The sequence below is a fragment of the Urocitellus parryii genome, chromosome 4 (assembly GCF_045843805.1).
Source record: "Urocitellus parryii isolate mUroPar1 chromosome 4, mUroPar1.hap1, whole genome shotgun sequence".
Classification (NCBI taxonomy): domain Eukaryota; kingdom Metazoa; phylum Chordata; class Mammalia; order Rodentia; family Sciuridae; genus Urocitellus; species Urocitellus parryii.
Genome location: NC_135534.1, coordinates 149,369,542 through 149,387,898, shown reverse-complemented (window position 1 = coordinate 149,387,898; position 18,357 = coordinate 149,369,542). Strand labels below are relative to the sequence as shown.

Sequence of the window (18,357 nt, the reverse complement as noted above, 5' to 3'; positions counted from 1 at the left end):
CTAAGTAAAACAAATAAAAAATTAATAAAAATATATCCCATCAGAAAAAAATAAATAAAAGAATACAAAACAAAACTAAAATATACTAATCAAACATCCTACTTCACACACACACAAAAAAAAAACTAATCCATGTAAAATAAGTGCCTTCAAAAATCCTAGAGATAAGAAGGAAAAAAATACGAAAATGTATAAATGTCCATGTACCATTAAGGTCACAATTAAACAGTGAAAAAGAATTTTAAGAAAGAAAAGAAAAAAAATCTTGATTAAAAGTTGAAGCATTCTTTCTAGTGGAGTTCAAAATATTCTCAGCTTCTCTTCTTAGCAGTTTCAGGTGGGGTCTTCTGGAGGGTGATACTCCACCTTATGGATTACTGGAGTGAGAGAGGTAATCCTGTAGTTGGAGTTTCCTGGAGGCAGAGTTTAGGTTTAGGCAGGCTCCAGGCTCTTCGCTGAATGCTAATTGGTCTGGAGATTTGAAATTAGCACAGTTTCAGCAGCCAGTACTTGCTGGTCCACGCTCTACCCCAGGTATCTCCCTTACCACTCCAGTCTACTTGCAGGACCTATTGGGAGAGATGTTTCTGACTGGCCTCTGGTTCAGTCTCCAAACAATTTCTCCCACCTCCACCTTTTCAAGTTCCCAGTCAGAAACATCTCTCCCAGCAGGGGATGGGAAGAGCCAGATGGTTTCCAGGACCAGTTGTCCCCTGCATAAATCTCTTCCCACCTGTGATTTTCTTCTGGTCACTTAAGTACATACTGTGTCATGCAGCATCTGTTTACTGGGCCAGTATTTAAGGCCAAACTCGGTTTTGCCAGGAATCTGCTTTCTCCATTACGGTGCGGCCCACCCACCCACCCAAAGCTGCAAAATGATTCCTTCCTTTATCCTCCAATGCTGCCTGGGGAGATGGTGGCTTCTTTCCCCACACACATGGAAATCTTGCAGTAAGTCATTCAGGTTTTTGGGCAACATCCTCAGTATCTAAACACTCAGTACCAAGACACGCCTCAGGCCTCCCCAGAATGTGAGTTCCTTTAATTCCCTATTCCTCTACTATGCTCATGGAGGGACCCCTCTGGCTAGGGTTTCTGGCCTGGCTCTGGCAGCGGCTGTGCTATTGGGGATTTTTTCCTTATTTTATTATATCCAACCTCCTATGTATGTATCTGGTCTGCTTTGGGTGTCCAGTTTTAAGTTCCAGTACAGTCCCCCTCCCTTTTTGTTTTGTTCACCCACTTTGCAGAGAAGCTACCTGTCTGCTCTATTGGTTTCACACCATGGACCTTCCAGGAACACGACCTCCTCTATTTCACCATCTTGGATCTCTCTATAATTAATATCTTTTTACAAACCATATTTAAAAAAAAAAACTAATTGAAATTTGCAGGAATCAACTGTTCCTCTTTACCTGGGACTGTCCCAGGACTGACAGTCTTCCATTTCAAAAAACCTTGGTTCTGGGCAAAACAGGACAGCTGGTTACTAAGTTCTAAGTTTTACCAGTTATGCTCTCCATAATTCTAATACATCAGATTTTCATCAATCTTTTTTGGGGGTGGGGGGCAGTACTGGGGTTTGAACCCAGAAGTGCTATACTGCTGAGCTACATTTCAAGTCTTTTTTTGAGACAGCATCTTACTATGTCACCCAGGCTGACCTTGAACTTTCAATCCTCATGCATCAGCCTCCCAAGAAACTGAGATTACAGGGTTGCACTACCACACACCTGGTCTCTTCACCAATATTTTAAAAGTAAAATCATAATAATAAATCAACACATGATACAATGACTGAAAAACAGATCAATACACTAATGCCAGTTTTACACTAATAGGAATTCTAATTCAGTGGATATTTGTTATTATCTCATCATTTTTATTACTTCTTGCTGGAGATAGAACTTCTTGAACTTACCTAGAAAGTCAGAATTATTTCCTAAAGCAGCTGAAGATGCAGATAAAATATCTTGGCATCTTAGAAGATATTTTCACCAAGTATACTACTCAATTGGACAGATTCTTTTTGTAATTTATATTTTGTCTGTCACACGAGAAATTGTTCAAAACAGTAGTTCTACTCAATCAGATATATTTTAATTTTGAAACCTAACATTATTATCATTACAAAAAGATGCTTTATATTTATAATGTACTTTAATATATCTTCTTTGTTATAATTTTTCTGAGTGTCTTTTTAAAATTTGTGGTTATATAATTTTTCATTGGTTAGAGTGGGTTTCTCATTTTGCACCACCTCTACCCCTGGGCATTGCTTGTATTAAGCACTTTTTATCCCTGGTAAGTACGCACCAAAACATTCACATTTTAGGGGAACAAAGTGAACATCAAACATCTGGGTGGTTGATATCCTCCATCACTACTCTTAACTTTCTTCTGAGATAGGTATTTAATCTAAGGTTTTTAAAAAATGTTTAAAATTTATCCCTATCTTCATTTAGTATGAGAATTAAGTCAATAAATAGCTTCACATAGTATATAAATATCTCAACCATCTGGAGAAGATTTCAGCTGAGTACTCACATAGGGAGTTTTTTGTTCCTTCCAATTTATTATATTCTTTTTCAACTTTGGAAATTCAGAATGATTGCCATGCCATTCTCCTTTTAATATATTTTTAAATGACACATAGTAATTTTATATATTTATGCAGTGTGGCAATTTTTTATATTTTACTGGTACATTATAATTAGACATGATGGAGGAATTCATTGTTACTTATTCATACATGCACATGATATAACAATATAATTTGGCCAAATTCATTCCCTGGAATTTGCCCTTTCCCCCCCTTTTCTCTCCCTCTTGTCCATTTCCTCTTCCCTACTGATCGCCCTTCAATTTTCATGAACCTCTCCCCAGTCCTTTCTGTACTGTGGCAGTCAGTTCAATACAAGCATACAATGTGTAGTGATCAGATAGAAGTAATTGACATATCTATCATCTCAGACATATAGCCATGCAATTCCTAAAGACAATAACAGTGTTTTACTACTGTTCTTCCCATACACATGGGGATAAGAGATAATATACTGGGAAATATACAATACCACTAGTTAAATATGATTGATCTTCCTGACATGAGCTAAGGAGTTCCAGACTAGATTGTAAACTTTATGAGACTAGGCCTTCTTGTCTGTTTTACTCAGCCTGCTATCCCCAATGTCCTAGGAAAGTGCCTAGCACATAGTGGGTACTCAATACTTGCTGAACAAATGAATGAAGTGGAAGACTTAGAAAATAATTCCATATGAAAAAACTTGAAAATTCAACAATTGGAACATTGTATTCACAAAGCAGTTTTAAGTAAAACACATGCTGCTTCTAGTTGCAGCCTCAAATGTTAGGAATATTTTTCTCTTCACCTAGTTTTTGAGAAAGATCTAGATATGGTGGAAAAGTCGATATATTATTCTGAATCAATATTTTACATTGAAGAGAGGAAATTTGTTTTTAGTTTTACCTTAGTATTTAATTTTCCAACACTTTGTAAAAAGTTACTATAGACAAATTTCTCAAACTTTATGGACTTTTAACTAGTTCAAACTATGTTAAATTTCTTTCAATCTAGAAAGCACTTTCTAAGAATTATAGTATTCAGTGATTTTGGGGTATTTTATTTAATAACTATTCTCCATAATAAAGCTAGAAAATAAACAGTTGAGTTAATATATTAGGTTACAGATGTTTCCCATTTTTAAAATCAAAGTTAGAAACTTTTTTGAGATGAGATCATAACAAAAAGAGGCATTATTAGAATGAATAAAAAATGAACAATGAATATCTTTAGTAGACATTTTCCAAGTTTACATTTCAATGGGAATGACATGCGGGATGCAAATTTTGTCTCTCATGTCTTTAATTCTATAACAAACGTCCTTCCCTTTTTGGATGAGAAACTGGACAATTTTATTTTTTCCCACATTTTTTTAATGGTGCATTATAGTGGTACACAATGGTGGGATTCATTGTTACATATTTGTATATGCATGTAATATAACTATAATTTGACAAATATAATTCCCCATTATTTCTCCTTTCCCTTTCCTCTTCCCTCCCACTGGTCCCTTTCCTTTATTCTGCTGATCTCCATTTGATTTTCATGGGTTGCCCCAGTTTTCTTTTCCTTTTCCCTTGTTAGCTCCCATATATGAGAGTCATATATATTTTGCTTAACGTTCTATCTTCAAGTTCCATCCATTTTCCTACAAATGACATAATTTCATTTTACTTTATGCTGAGGAAAACTCCATTGTGTGGGTCTATATATATTCTTTTTATCCATTCATATGTTGATAGACACCTAAACTGCTTCCATAGTGTGGCTATTGTTAATCTTGCTACTGTAAACATGGGTATGCATATATTGCTATAGTATGATGACTTTAATTCTTTAGGATAAATTCCAAGGAGTGGTATAGCTGGGTCATATGGCAGTTCCATGCCTATTTTTTTTTAATCAGGGATTAAACCCATAGGTGCTTAACCACGAGCCACATTCTCCAGGACTGCCCAGGAAACTGGCTGGAACCTAGGCTCTGGCCCCAGACCACACCCACCCACCCACCAGCAGACCCACACAGAACCCTGCCCACCCTACCTCCATCTTTGGACCCTGTAGGCATTACCATAGCCCTCCCCATACAGTAGCCTCCATCTTGGGACACAGATAGGGCCTGAAGGCACCTGCATCTCAGAATAGTCAGTCCAAAGCCATTGAAAGGCCCACCCTTTCAGTCCCATATCTGAAAGCGGTTGCATGTATGTTGCGACACCCCCATTGCTATCTTGAGTTAATTCCACTATTGCTACCACCACCTTTAGTTGCAGGAGCATTTATCATGGGACACCAGCTGGGGTCTAGAAGCCCAACAACAAGGTGAGGTACGGTAATCTGCAGGGACACTATACGATTATAGAGTAGAAACTGTAATACCTCAGATCTGTACTGCAAGAAAGGAAGACACAGAGACAACAGGAAAATAAAGGGAGGAAAGTGCCCCAAACAAACTGAGATAATACAGTAACAGAATTCATGGACAGTGCAGTTGATAAAATTTCAGAGAAGGAGTTCAGAATGCACATAATTAAAATGATCTATGAATTAAAGAACAATATAAATGAGCAAATACAGGCAAAAATTGATCATTCCAACAAAGAGATAAGTGAGCAAATACAGGCAACCACTGATCACAACAAGAAAGAAATAAGGGAGCAAATACAGGTAGCAAAAGACTACTTCAAGAAGGTAATAGAGATTCTGGGAAAAAAAATCAGAAATCCAGAAATGAAGGAAACAGTAAACAAAATTAAAAAAAAAAATAGAAAGCATCACCAACAGACTAGATCACTTGGAAGACAGAACGTCAGATAATGAAGACAAAATATACAATCTTTAAAATAAAGTTGACCACACAGTGAAAATGGTAAGAAATCATGAACAGAATATCCAAGAATTATGGGATAACATCAAAAGACCAAATCCAAGATTTATTGGGATAGAGGAAGGCCTAGAGATTCAAACCAAAGGAATGCACAATCTCTTCAATGAAAAATATCTGAAAATTTCCAAACCATGAAGAATGAATTGGAAAATCAAATACAAGAGGCTTACAGGACACCAAATATACAAATTTACAACAGATCTACACCAAGACACATTATAATGAAAATGCCTAGCATACAGAATAAGAGTTTTAAAAGCCATAAGAGAAAGGAATCAGATCACATATAGGGGGAAAACAATTAAGATCTCAGTAGATTTTTCAACCCAGACCCTCAAAGCCAGGCGATCCTGGAATAACATATACCAAACTCTGAAAGAAAATGGATGCCAACCAAGATTCTTATGTCCAGAAAAATTAAGCTTTATATTTGATAATGAAATAAAGACCTTCCATAACAAACAAAAGTTAAAAGAATTTACAACCAGAAAGCCTGCACTACAGAACATCCTCAGCAAAATATTCCATGAGGAGAAAATGAAAAACAACAATGAAAATCAGCAAAGGGAGGTATTACACTAAAGGAAAAAGGAATCAAAAGAGAAAACAAGTCAAGTTAAATACCAAAAATAAACAAAAATGACAGGGAATACAAATCATGTCTCAATAATATTCCTGAATGTGAATGGCCTAAACTCACCAGGCAAAAGACATAGACTGGAAAACTGGATTTAAAAACCAAAAGATCCAACAATATGCTGCCTTCAAGAGATTTATCTCACGGGAAAAGACATCCACAAACTGAAGGTGAAAGATTGGGGAAAAAACATACCACTCACATGGACTATGGAAACATGTAGGGGTTTCCATCCTCATATCAAATAAAGTAGACTTCAATCCAAAGTTAATTAAAAGGAATAAAGAAGGATATTTCATACTGCTTAAGGGAAACATACATCAACAAGACATAACAAGTGTAAATATATATGACCCAAGCAATGGAGCACCTACATTCATCAAACAAACTCAAGTTCAAGAGCCAAACAGACCAAAACAATAATTCGGGGTGACTTTAACACACCTCTTTCACCACTGGATAGATCTTCCAAACAAAAGCTAAACAAAGAAACTATAGAACTCAATAATACAATCAATAACTTAGACTTTACTGACATACATGGAATATTTCATCCATCAACGAGTGAATACACTTTCTTCTCAGCAGCACATGGATCCTTCTCTAAAATAGACCATATATTATGCCACAAAGCAACTCTTTCTTAGCAAATATAAAAAAGTAGAGATACTACCCTGCATTCTATCAGATCAAAATGGAATAAAATTAGAAATAAACGATAAAATAAAAATAGAAGCTACTCCAACACCTGTAGACTAAATAATATGCTACTGAAAAAGAAGAAAGTTCATTGCATTGAATTCATTCCTTAAAAAAAGAAAAAAGTCAACAAATAAATGACCTAATATTACATCTCCAAGCCCTAGAAAAAAAGAACAAATCAACACCAAAAGCAGCAGAAGATAAGAAATAATTAAAATCAGAGTAAAATTAATGAAATTGGAAAAAAAGAAGCAACTGAAAAAATTGAGAAAACAAAAAGTTGGTTCTTTGAAAAAAATAAATAAAAGTGATAAGCCCTTAGCCATACTAATTAAGAGAAGGAGAGAGATATTGATATGTTTTTGTATTTGATTTCCTCAAATTACTAACATCCACGATGGAAAAGGAAATATCAGGACGGACACTACAGAAATACAGAAGATAACTAGAAACTATTTTGAAAATTTATAGTCCAATAAAATACAAAATATTGAAGGCATTGACAAATTTCTTAAGTCATATGATTTGTCCAAACTGAATCAGGATGATATACACAAGTTAGACAGATCAGTTTCAAGTACTGAAATAGAAGATGTCATCAGAAGCCTACCAATCAAGAAAAGCCCAGGACCAGACAGATACACAGTTCTACAAGATCTTCAAAGAAGAACTAATATCAATACTCCTCAAATTAATTCATGAAATAGAAAAAGAGGGAGCACTTTCAAACTCATTCTATGAGGCCTATATCACCCTGATCCCCAAACCAGGCAAAGACCACATCAAAGAAAGAAAACTTCAGACCAATATCTCTAATGACCATAGATGCAAAAATTCTCAATGAAATCCTGGCAAATTGAATATGAATACAAAAACATATTAAAAAGATAGTACACCACAATCAAGTAGGGTTCATCCTGGGGATGCAAGGTTGGCTCAATATACAGAAACAATATATGTAATTCATCACATCTATAGACTTAAAGATAAGAATCATATGATCATCACAATAGATGCAGAAAAACAGTTCAACAAACCACAGCACCCCTTAATGTTCAAAACACTAGAAAAATTAGGGATAACTGGAACATATCTCAACATTGTAAAAGTTATCTATACTAAGGCTCAGGCCAACATCATTCTAAATGGAGAAAAATTGAAAGCATTCTCTCTAAAAATTGGAACAAGATAGAGATGCCCAATTTACCACTTCTATTTAACATAGTTCTTGAAATTCTAGCCAGAGCAATTAGATGAAAGAAATTAAAGGGATATGGATAGGAAAAGAAGAACTAAACTATCACTATTTGTCAACAATATGATTCTATACCTAAAGGATCCAAAAAATTCTACCCAAAAAACTTCTAGAACTAATAAGTGAATTCAGCAAAGTAGCAGTATATAAAATCAGCACACCAAAATCAAAGGCATTTCTGTACATCAGTGAAAAATCCTCTGAAAGAGAAAGTAGGAAAATCACCCTGTTTACAATAGCCTAAAAAAAAAAATTGGGGAATCAACTTAACGAAAGAGGTGAAAGACCTCTACAACAAAAACTACAGAACACTAAAGAAAGAAATGAAAGAAGACCTTAGAAGATGGAAAGATCTTTCTTATTCTTGGATAGGCAGAATTAATATTGTCAAAATGACTATACTACCAAAAGCACTATACAGATTTAATGCAATCCCAATCAAAATCCCAATGACATTCCTCGTAGAAATAGAAAAAGCAATCATGAAATTCATCTGGAAAAATAAGAGATCCAGAATAGCTAAAGCAATCTTTAGCAAAAAGAGTAAAGCAGGTGGCATCACTATAACAGACATTAAACTAAACTACAGAGCAATAGTAACAAAAATTGCATGGTAGTGACACCAAAACAGACTTGTAGACCAATGGTACAGAATAGAAGACACAGAGTCAAACACACATAAATACAGTTATCTCCTACTAGACAAAGGTGCCAAAAACATATATTGGAGAAAAGATGACCTCTTTAATAAATGGTGCTGGGAAAACTGGAAATCCTTATGCAGCAAAATGAAAGTAAGCCCCTATCTCTCACCATGCACCTGAGCCTAACAGAAGAAAAAGTAAGCCAAAATCTTCATCTTGACAGATTAAGGCCCGACTTCCTTAATAAGAAATAGAATAATAATTTTATTTCTCCTATAGCACAAGAAATAAAATCAAGAATCAATAAAGGGATTGGTTCAAACTGAAAAGCTTATTCTTAGCAAAAGAAACAATCAGTGAGGTGAATAGAGAGCCTACAGAATGGAAGAAAATTTTTACCACATGCACGTCAGATAGAGCACTAATCTCTAGGATATATAAAAAACTCAAAAAACTTAAGACCAAAAAAAAAAAAAAACCAAATAACCCAACTATAAATGGGCCAAGGAACTGAACAGACACTTCTCAGAATATGGTATACAATCAACAAATATCTAAAAAAAAAACATTCAACATCTCTCTCTAGTGATTAGAGAAATGCAAATAAAAACTACTCTAAGATTTCATCTCATTCCAGTCAGAATGGCAGCTATTAAGAATACAAACAATAAGTGTTGGCGAGGATGTGGGGGAAAAGGCATAGTCAGTCATACATTGCTGGTGGGACTGCAAAATTGGTGCAGCTAATATGAAAAGCAGTATGGACATTCCTTGGAAAACTTGGAATGGAACTACCATTTGACCCAGCTATCCCACTCCCTGGTTTATACCCAAAGGACTTTAAAAATAGTATACTGCAGTGATACAGCCACATCAATATTTACAGCAGCACAATTTACAAGAGCTAAATTGTGGAACCAACCTAAACAGTCTTCAGTAGATGAATGTTTAAAGAAACTGTGGTATATATACACAATGGAATATTACTCAGCATTAAATGAGAATAAAATCACGGAATTTGCAGGTAAATGGATGGAGTTGGAGAACATTATGCTAAGTGAAGTAAGCCAATCCCCCAAAAAACAAAGGCCAAATGTTTTGCCTGATATGTGGATGCTGATCCATAATGGGGATGGCAGGGGTGGGGGGTGGAGCATGGGAGGAATGGAGAACTTTACATAGGGCAAAGTGGAGGGAGAGGAAGGGAGGAAGCATGGGGGTAGGAAAGATGGTGGAATGAGATAAACATCATTACCCTAAGTACATGTATGAATATACAAATGCTGTGACTCTACTTTGTGAACAACCAGAGACTTGAAAATTTGTGCTTTATATGTACTAAGAAATGAAATGCATTCTGCTGTCATGTATAACAAATTAGAGTAAATAAATAAATTTAAAAATAAGTTTTTGGAGTTCTTTATAAATTCTAGATATTAATCTTTTGTCAGAAGAGTAGCTAGAAAAGATTTTCTTCCATTCTGCGGGTTCTCTTTTCATTTCTTGTTTCCTTTGTTGTACAAAAACTTTTTAATTTGATGTCATTCCATTTATTAACTTTTGCCATTATTTCCTAGGTTTTAGTTGTCCTATTGAGAAAGTCATTTCCTGTGCTTATATACTGCAGTGTTGACACTAAGTTTTCTTCTAGGAGTTGCACAGAGAAACTGGGCCATTTTCAAAAAGAAGTAAAATAATGAAAGTTGAAATCATTTGGGTTCAAGATTTAGTATAAAGCCGAGGAAATCAAGGCAGTATGGTATTGGAGTAAGGACAAACAGATTACTGGAACAGGATAGAGGTTTGGAAATAGAAATACACACACACACACACACACACACACACACAGAGTTAGCTGATATTCAAGGAAGGATCCATAGTAATTCAGTGAGTAAAAAGTGGAACAACAGCAAATGTATAAGCAAAAAGAAATCAATCTTGGAGTGAGTAGCCCAACTCGTGGTACTGCAAAGTGGAGACATTTTGTCTTGTTAGTGAGCCTGTGGAGTCTTGGTACTGGACCTTAAAGATAGCTACAGTGGTTTTTTTTTTTTTATAGAAATATTATTCTTTTTTTTTTAATTGGTTGTTCAAAACGTTACAAAGCTCTGGACATATCATATTTCATACATTAGATTCAAGTGGATTATGAACTCCCATTTTTACCCCGTACACAGATTGCAGTATCACATCGGTTACACATCCACGTTTTTACATATTGCCATACTAGTGACTGTTGTATTCTGCTACCTTTCCTATCCTCTGCTATCCCCCCTCCCCTCCCCTCCCCTCCCATCTTCTCTCTCTACCCCATCTACTGTAATTCATTTCTCTCCCTTGTTTTGTTGGCTGAAAACTGATGCTCTGGAGACCAAAATCTGTCATCAAATTGAGATTAAACCATCAAACAGCAGACTTTAATGTAAAAGTAGAAGCATTAAGCAAATCTAAGGCAGAACTCATGGAAATCAGTGAAGACAAAACTAAAATCAGAAGATCTCTAAGCAAATCCCTCCCAGTTGTGACAGATGAGAATAAATATTATGCAAAAATTGTTTATATTAAAGGCTTCCCAAACGACACAACCCTTGGTGACATTAAAAGAATGGCTAAAAGATAAAGGTTAAGTACTAAATATTCTGATAAGAAGAACATTGAACAAAGCAGTTAAGGGTTCAATATTTGCTGGTTGATAGCACTGATCTGCTAAGAAGTTTATAGAGATCCCTAGCCAAAAGTACAAAAACATAGATCTGCTAATAGTTTTTAAGGAAGATTACTTTTCAAAAAAATGAAGAAAGTAAGCAAAACAAAGTGGAAGCTAAGTTAAGAGCTAAACAAGAGCAAGGAAAAAGAAAATACTTAGCAGAAGATGCTGAAATGAAATCTCTAGAAGAAAAGATTGGATGCTTGCTGAAATTTTAGATTGATTTAGATGATCAGACCTGCAGAAAAAATTGAACATCCTTTTCTCACATCATGGTGAAAAAAAATGGATAGACTTTGTCAGAGAAGCAAAAAAGGGAATTTTTCGCTTTAAAGAAAAAACTAAGGTCTTGAGCAACTAATTAAAAAAAAGAAAGGAAGGAAGGAAGGAAGGAAGGAAGGAAGGAAGGAAGGAAGGAAAGAAGGAAGGAAGGAAGAAAAAACTAAGGAAGCACAGGATAAAGCCAAAGATGCAAACAATGGTAATCTACAATTAAGGGACAAAGAAGTGACTTGGAAAGTACTAGAGAGCTGAGAAAAGCAGCTTTGAAAAAAAATCATAGAAGACCAACAGAACCCCTAAACAAATGGAAATCAAGAGGTACAGATTTAAAGGGAAAAAAAAGGAAATAAAGATGCCCAGCCTGGGTCTGCTAAAGGAAAAGTAGAGTTTCAGGGCAAGAAAAACAAAATTTGATAGTGATAATTAACATGATGAAAATGATACAGCTGGACCAGTGAGAAGAGCAAGAAAAGAAAAAGACAAAGAAAAGCCTGCAACAGTAAACAGAAAATGGTGCTAAACTACTGGTACTCAGTAGTTTAGGGAAAAAAAATGTTTAAATTCATCTTAGCTAGGTTTTAAACTGTGTTTTGTCTTTGGAATCTTTTAAAAAGAAAACCAAATTAGGGCCAATTCAGTTGAACAAGGCAGTTAAGGGCTTTGTTCAATTCAGTGTCTCCACCAATAGTAAAGGAAAAAAAATTTGTTGTTTAACTTTACTGTTTTCCTATTTTCCAAGTAAGGTTTTTTTGTTTTTTGGTTTTGTTTGTTTGTTTGTTTGTTTGTTTAATGTATAGTTCTGTTTGTGTTCAGAGGATTCAAATATCAAAAAAAAAGATTCTTCCACTAAATTGCATTTGTAATAACAGAATGTATAGTACAAAGTAACAAAACAAAAGGAGCAAAAAAATGAAATGAACCTTAATCCACACTTCACACCACATATAGATATCAACTTGAAATAGATTATAGATCTAAATACAAAACCCAAACCATAAAACTTACAGAAGAAAATATTGGATAAAATCTTTGTGACCTTGAGTTGGGTAAGGATATTTAAATAGGACATAAAAAGCACAAACCCTGTAATAAAAAACTGACAAACTGAACATTATAATTAAAATCTTTTTAATCTTCAAAAGATTGATCTAGAAAAGGAAAAAAACTATTTGAAAATATATATCCACTAAAGGACTTGTATCCAGAATATATTTGGAACTCTTAAAAATTCAATAGTAAATGGACAAAAATATTTAAATATGTACATCCCTAAAAGTATACAAATGACAAACAAAGCACATCAAAATGTGTTCAATGCTATTATTCCCTAGGAAAATACAAATGAAAAACATAATCAGATACCACAATTTACTCCCTAGACCAATTAAAATCAAGGATATCAAGTATTGTCAATGATGTAGAGCAATTAGCACTCCACTACATTGCTGTGTAGGAGTGAAAAATGAAAAATAGTACAACCACTTTGGGAAGCATTTGGCAGCTTCTTACAAACCTACCTAACATATGACCAAGCCATTCTACTCCTAGGTTTTTATCAAGAGAAATGAAAATACACTTTCACACAAAAGTTCTGTTCATATGTTCATAGGAGATTTATTTATAACAGCTTAAAACTGGGGACAACCCAATGTCTATTAATTGCTGAGTACATAAATAAATTGTGGTTTATTCACATGACATATGAATATGAAGGGACAATCATACACCAACATGGATGAATGTCTGAGCTTGTGCTAAGTAAAAAAAAGCCAGATACAAAAAGCCACATACCGGGGGCTGGGGTGATGGCTCAGTGGTAGAGCATTTGCCCAGCATGCATGAGGCACTGGGTTCGATCCCCAGCACCACATTAAAAAAAAAAAAAAAAGCCACATATTGAATGCTTCCATTTACATGAAATTCTAGAAAAGATAAAGCTGTACCAATAGAAATTAGTGGTTGCCTGGAGCCAGGGGAGGGAAGGAAGACTGTCTACTGAAGAACCCAAGGGAACTTTTTATGGAATTGAAAATGACCTATATATGCTTATACTCATGATTCACCTAATTATATACTTGCAATTGGTGAATTTTATTACATATAAATTGTACCTCAATAAAATAAAAATACTTCATAGGTTGTGCTAGTCCTATTTCATCACTTAATTCTTGATACATGAGTCATGGTCCAGTGGGAAAACAGAAACCATATGACTTATTTCAAGGGGAGACTCGATTTATATGAGTGTGAGAAAGCAAAAAAGAGTAAATAACACTATTGCAAATGTAAGCAAAAGATGGTAACTGCAGGATCTGCTATCACCTCTAAAGCTGAGGGAATAAAATGAAACTGTCCCTTTTGAGCTCAGAGGAGGGGCTTCCCAGGGTTGTGGGTGAAATCTGAGGAAGAGGTATACCAAGGCCACCTTCTAGAGACATGGGGTGTAGTTGGGGTTTTCACAGTGCTGCAAGAGGCAGGAAGCTGCTGTCCCCAGAAAGAAGGGCCACTGCTGAGACAACTTAGAGAAGAACAGAAAGAACAAGGATCAATCCCTTTTCTTTCCCTTTTTTCATTTCCAATCTTTATTGGTTCCTATTGGTGGAACTTAAACACAGACCTAGCTGTGAAAGGAGAATTTTGTTTTCAGAGGCTAATCTTAACATCAGAGAACAGACCATAGAAAGTATGGGTGTAGAGCTAAAAGAGAACGTGAAACTTCTGGTTTAATCCCATTTTTACTAATATGAAAATCAATCAGTAATTTTAGAGTAATCCCTCTAAACATTCCCAATCAATGTTTCACTTACTGGTTTTAACGTCCATTGTTTACAGTTACCTAACTTCATTATTTAATTCAGGGTTATAGTTTTCTGATTTTAGCTTTCTTTATGCATTTTTTAGTTGGAATTCTATAAAAAAGAACATTCCCTTATAAAATTTTGGCCATTTTCAGAGTTGATGTCTTAGCAACCTCCAAAGGAGATCAATGAATTAGTGGCTTTTTTAATATTAGAAAATCATCACTTTTGCTTATATATTTAATGTTCTAATGTATTACAGGTGTTATTCTTTTTGATATTCAAATTTTCCCATATTATGACAGCTGAAGTGTTTGTGTTTTGTGTCATTTTTGTTTTGTTTTGTTTTCTGGTTTTTTTTTTTTTTGTTTGTTTTTTTGGTAGTTGTTCTGGATTATCCTTGTAAAAATGTCAGGTATGTTCAAGTTAATTCAATCCTTCTCATTTGACTCCAAATCTCTCAGCTCTTGGAAAAAATTTGCAACTTACCTTGAACTTTCCCTGCTTGATGAACTGCTAATAAATTAACACCTTGATTGTCTAATATTGAGCCACCTTGTGAAAACATTCTTGGGATGATCTCTCCACCAGTGCAAACAAAGCCAGTATTAATCACAAAATTTAATAAAGTTGTTCAACTCTAACCAAATCTGCAAGTCCAGTCTTGAAATCTTGGGTATTATGTACAGTTTAAGAAAGGGGGTGGGAAGGGGGAATGACAATTCAGAAAAGTAAATAGAAATTTTCAATCTAAAAAGGAAACAAGATTTTAAACCAAAAAGGTAAACAAATGGCAAACAAAGCACATCAAAATGTGGTCAATGCTATTATTCCTTAGGAAAATACAATACAAAATTTGGTTCTAAAGTAAAGGATCATAAATAGTTTTCCTAAAGTGGATTCAGTTTAGCTCCTACTGTTGAAATTATAAGTACCACTATAGCATGTGGGAGCAACAAAAGAACAAAATATATGGGTCCTGGGATTCACCTTCTTGGGGAAACCTCTTTTTCCTCCAGAAGGGTTTGTAGTCTTTTGATCTCCATTAACACTCCTTTTATTCTTTTAGAGGTAGGTAAAGAGGTGACTAGAAACACCTCCAACCAGATACCCAGGCCAAAACTTGGGAGATTTCTTGGGTTCCCCATGCCATACTATTGATAATACTTAAAAAATCTCTCTAGTTCTCCCCTTCTTTTCCTCCATTACTGCTATGTTTAGACTTTCAATAGTAACTGAACTAGGTTATTGGCCTTCTAAATGTCGCCAGTCTTCACACTTTAATTTTTATATTCCTATCAAAGTAATCTTTCTAAAAGTTTTTTTCATTTCATAGTCCCTGGTTAAAATCCTTAAATGGCTCCTTGTTACCTTTAGAAAAACTCCAAATTTCTTTGTATGGAGTAGAATACCTTTCATGATGATCTGGTCTCCATTTAATTTCATATCTTCCCCATTGCTGCCTCCTGTGTCATACCCAGGATCTCTCAATTCCCATACACAATGCTCCAGAAATACTGAAACATGACAGATCCCTGACCACTCTATGCTTTAAGTCCTTTTCATTTCAATATGTTGTTTTCTCTACTTAAACCAACCTTCTTTTTTGACAAATGAAGATTCATTCTATTAAAAAATCACCTCTGATTACCTCTTCTGGAAAGTTTTACCTGACCTCCTCCACATCCAGAGTACATTAGCTGCCTCCACTATTCCATGGGTTCCTTGGTAGACTTATTACCATAGTGACCCCTACACTATGGGACACTATCTCTCATGAGCTTTCTCATGTGTGCAATCTCTACTCCTGGCATCCAGCAGCATGCTTGAGTATACCCTCAATGAAGGTTTGCACACAACAATTTTCAAACATTTTCCCAAAGTCCTTGTACTAACATCTAAACTCCTAACAAAAATATAACTGAGTTCCCTATTGACCCACATCTATATTGGTATTATCATATATTTTCATTTAAAATATTGTGGTGCACCTATGGTGAAATCTCATTGTGATTTTTAATAAGTCCATAATATGTTGATGGATGTAGTGTTACGAGAATCCTTTTTTCCCCACAAACATTCATTAATATTTTCTAAAACAGCAAATTCAAAGGATTTAAGGTAAGCTTTTTTTAAGGAACAGTAAAATAAAAAAGTGAGAAATGTCTCATCTAAATTAGTACTATACATAGTTTACCAACATTATAAATCTGTGTAAGGTTTACTATGAATGTGGCAACATGCTAATACAGTACTGTTGTCAAGATCTTGGAATCAGAACCAGAATAGATCTCATCAATGGTTCTCAAATTTGGGTATTCTAGAAAACCAATGTGCTTGCATTGAAGTCCCAAAAATTTTGATTTGGTAGTCTAGATGTTGGGCTCTAATATCTATATTTTAATAAGTATCCCAAGTGATTCTGATGCAGTCTGCAGAATGAGAACTACATCACAAAGTAGTTTATGAGACTACCTACTTCATCTGTCATCTGATTAATGTGAGAACAATAATTTTTCTATTTTTGTGTGTACATGTAGCAGCAATTTACAAAATTAAAATTAAGCCTATTTGGAGAAGTTTAAGACAGACTTTGCATTAATTCAGGGCCTTTAATGATGTTGTAAAACTTGGAGCAGTATGGGAAGCACTATAGAGCATTGGTGTCACTTTCCAAAGAGGTGAAGTTGAAACTCAGATGTATCATCATAGGCAAATCCCCTAACCTCCCTGAGTTTCCACTTCTTATCTAAAATTAGTATTATACCTATCCTTCCAACCTTCTAAATTTGTATAAGGTTCAAAATGAGTGTGGCTATCTTCTAATACACAGTACAACCTGGTTTTTGTTAAGCTGATCATTGTGCTTTCAATTGACACATCTGCCTGCATTAAAGAAACAGTCTCAGGGACATTTGTTTCTTGAAGTAACCTCTGCAGCTTCCTACTGAAGTGTAGTTGGGATTCTAATCACTGAACCCCTTTATGTTACAGTTTAGACACCATGTAAGGAAAATCTTGAGTGGCATGATAAGAAAACAAAATTAATTTAGAGAAAAGATCAGGGTTCAAGTGTTCTGATTATCAGTCCAGATCACTTTCCACCATACTTTACTCATTTGTCTCTCCCATTCTTTATTACAGTTCACAAGCCAAGTATTTCTGGTACACAATCAACGTTGAGCAATACTTTCAACTGCATTAGATGTGGTAGTGGAGCAGAAATCATTATTGTCATTCTTCTACCCATCATTATTTTGTAAACGACTTCGTTAGTATTCATATACCATAAAATTCACCAATTTAATTGCACGACTCTTATATAATTTTAGTATAATTACAGAATTGTGCAACTGTTCGATTATCACAATGATCGAACACTTTCATCACTCACAAAGAAACTCCCCATCTGACAGCAGTCATGCTCCGTTCTTCCCTCCTCCCAGCTTTATAGCAACCACTAATGTCTGTCTGTACAGATTTGCTTACTCAAGACCTTTCATATACATGGACTCATACGTATGTGGTCTTCTGTGATTAGCTTCTTAGCATGTTTTAAAGATGCACTTATTTTAGAATTTTCAGAGTAACACCAATATAGTTTATAAATTTAAAAATCACTCTTAATCCCATTCCAATATAATCAATAGTGTCATTTTCTTCTTTCTTTTCCTTTTCCCCCATCCCCGAAGGTGCACTTTTCCAGATCAGAAAACAAATGGAGGATGCCCTTTACCTGAACCCTGCTTTCACCTCTGTGAAACCAAGTCTTGCCTTCTTCCAAAAGCTCCAAGAGCGCCCAGGCCGGGGAGGGAGAAGCGCCCCCGCCCATCCCTGCTGGCGCTTCGTTTACGTCACTGC

At 35.1% G+C, this 18,357-nt stretch overlaps 1 protein-coding gene and 1 pseudogene across 3 annotated transcripts in view; one reads left to right on the top strand and one right to left on the bottom strand.

Moving 5' to 3' along the window:
- Positions 1-18,322, bottom strand: part of Il33 (interleukin 33) — a 171,692-nt gene extending 153,370 nt beyond the window's left edge. For 2 of the 3 annotated variants that reach the window (XM_026391493.2, XM_026391499.2), the window contains exon 1: positions 18,233-18,317. The gene's annotated coding sequence lies outside the window, so the exon portion shown is untranslated. Of the gene's footprint in view, positions 1-18,232 lie in introns of all 3 variants that reach the window. The other variant, XM_026391494.2, reaches the window with a different exon arrangement.
- LOC113184668 (lupus La protein pseudogene) lies at positions 11,069-12,218 on the top strand (annotated as a pseudogene).
- Positions 18,323-18,357: the final 35 nt, after the last annotated feature.